This window comes from Arachis duranensis, chromosome 10 (assembly GCF_000817695.3).
Source record: "Arachis duranensis cultivar V14167 chromosome 10, aradu.V14167.gnm2.J7QH, whole genome shotgun sequence".
In the NCBI taxonomy this organism is placed as follows: domain Eukaryota; kingdom Viridiplantae; phylum Streptophyta; class Magnoliopsida; order Fabales; family Fabaceae; genus Arachis; species Arachis duranensis.
Genome location: NC_029781.3, coordinates 68,512,755 through 68,515,310, shown reverse-complemented (window position 1 = coordinate 68,515,310; position 2,556 = coordinate 68,512,755). Strand labels below are relative to the sequence as shown.

Below are 2,556 nucleotides of genomic sequence, written 5' to 3'. Positions count from 1 at the left end.
TCAAAATTGATTTTCAAATCTTTCTTAACTAACCAATTAACTTTTGTTTTTTTTTTATCTTTTTCAAAACCACATAACTAATTTTAGCTCTCTAATTTTCGAAAATTACCTCCCTCTTTTTCAAAATTCTTTTAATTAACTAATTGTTTTAAATTTTAATTTTAATTTTAATTCTTCCTTTAATTTTCAAAAATCATTAACTTATTTTTCAAAATTAATTTTCGAAAACTCTTCTCTTTCATCTTCTTCTATTTATTTATTTATTTACTAACACTTCTCTTCATCTCAAGAATCTGAACCTGTCTTCACCCTTGTGTTTGGATTCTTACCTTTTTCTTCTTTTATTCCTTTCTTCTTCTACTAACATAAAGGAATCTTTCTACTGTGGTAAAGAGGATCCCTATTATTATTTTCTGTTCCCTTCTTTTTCATATGAGCAGGAGCAAGAACAAGAACATTCTTGTTGAGGCAGATCCTGAACCTGAAAGGACTCTGAAGAGGAAACTAAGAGAAGCTAAATTACAACAATCCAGAGACAATCTTACAGAAATTTTCAAAAAAGAAAGAGGAGATGGTAGCCGAAAATAATAATACAAGGAGGATGCTTGGTGATTATACTACACCTACTTCCAAGTTTGATGGAAGAAGCATCTCAATCCCTGCTATTGGAGCAAATAACTTTGAGCTGAAACCTCAACTGGTTGCTCTACTGCAACAGAACTGCAAGTTTCATGGACTTCCATCAAAAGATCCCTACCAGTTTTTAACTGAGTTTTTGCAGATCTGTGAGACTGTTAAGACTAATGGAGTAGATCCTGAAGTCTTCAGGCTCATGCTTTTTCCCTTTGCTGTAAGAGACAGAGCTAGAATATGGTTGGATTCACAACCTAAAGATAGCCTGGACTCATGGGATAAGCTGGTCGCGGCCTTCTTGGCTAAGTTCTTTCCTCCTCAAAAGCTGAGCAAGCTTAGAGTGGATGTTCAGACCTTCAAACAAAAAGATGGTGAATTCCTCTATGAAGCTTGGGAAAGATACAAGCAGATGACCAAAAGGTGTCCTTCTGACATGCTTTCTGAATGGACCATTTTGGATATATTCTATTATGGCCTATCTGAATTCTCTAAGATGTTACTGGACCATTCTGCATGTGGATCCATTCACCTAAAGAAAACGCCTGCAGAACCTCAAGAACTCATTGACATGGTTGCAAATAACCAATTCATCTATACTTCTGAGAGGAATTCCGTGAGTAATGGGATGCCTCAAAGGAAGGGAGTTCTTGAAATTGATGCTCTGAATGCCATATTGGCTCAAAACAAAATGTTGACTCAACAAGTCAACATGATTTCTCAAAGTCTGAATGGATGGCAAAATGCATCCAATAGTACTAAAGAGGCATCTTCTGAAGAAAAAGCTTATGATCCTGAGAACCCTGCAATAGCAGAGGTAAATTACATAGGTGAACCTTATGGAAACACCTATAATTCATCATGGAGAAATGATCCAAATTTCTTATGGAAGGATCAACAAAAGCCTCAACAAGGCTTTAATAATGGTGGAAGAAATAGGCTCAGCAACTACAAGCCTTATCCATCATCTTCTCAGCAACAGACAGAGAATTTTGAGCAGAGCACTTCTAATTTAGCAAACTTAGTCTCTGATCTGTCTAAGGCCACTTTAAGTTTCATGAGTGAAACAAGGTCCTCCATTAGAAATTTGGAGGCACAAGTGGGCCAGCTGAGTAAGAAAGTCAGTGAAACTCCTCCTAGTACTCTCCCAAGTAATACTGAAGAGAATACAAAAAGAGAGTGCAAGGCCATTGATATAATCAAAATGGCCGAACCTAGAGAGGAAGGGGAGGACATGAATCTCAATGAGAAAGACCTCATGGGACGTCTCCCAGGCAAGAAGGAGTTCCTTATTGAGGACCTGAAGGAATCTGAGGCTCATATAGAGACCATAGAGATCCCATTAAATCTCCTTCTGCCATTTATGAGCTCTAAAGACTATTCTTCCTCTGAAGAGGATAAAGATGTAACTGGAGAGCAAGTTGCTCAATATCTAGGAGTCATCATGAAGCTGAATGCCAAGTTGTTTGGTAATGAGACTTGGGAAGGTGAACCTCTCTTGCTCATTAGTGAACTAGATACATGGGTTCAACAAACCTTACCTCAAAAGAGACAAGATCCTGGTAAATTCTTAATACCTTGTACTATAGGCACCATGACCTTTGAAAATGCTCTGTGTGACCTGGGGTCAGGCATAAATCTTATGCCACTCTCTGTAATGGAGAAGATGGGGATCATTGAGGTATAACCTGCCATATTCTCACTATAGATGGCAGACAAGTCAATAAGACAAGCTTATGGATTAGTAGAGGACGTGTTAGTAAAGGTTGAAGGCCTTTACATCCCTGCTGATTTCATAATCTTAGAAACTAGGAAGGAGGAGGATGAATGCATCATCCTTGGAAGACATTTCCTATCCACAACAGGAGCTGTGATAGATGTTAACAGAGGAGAATTAGTCCTTCAATTGAATGGGAACTACCTTGT

At 37.9% G+C, this 2,556-nt stretch overlaps 1 non-coding gene across 1 annotated transcript; it reads right to left on the bottom strand.

Moving 5' to 3' along the window:
- Positions 1-964: 964 nt before the first annotated feature.
- LOC127743492 (small nucleolar RNA R71) lies at positions 965-1,072 on the bottom strand. The gene has a single exon (XR_008004883.1). It is a non-coding gene; the product is annotated as a small nucleolar RNA R71 (small nucleolar RNA).
- Positions 1,073-2,556: the final 1,484 nt, after the last annotated feature.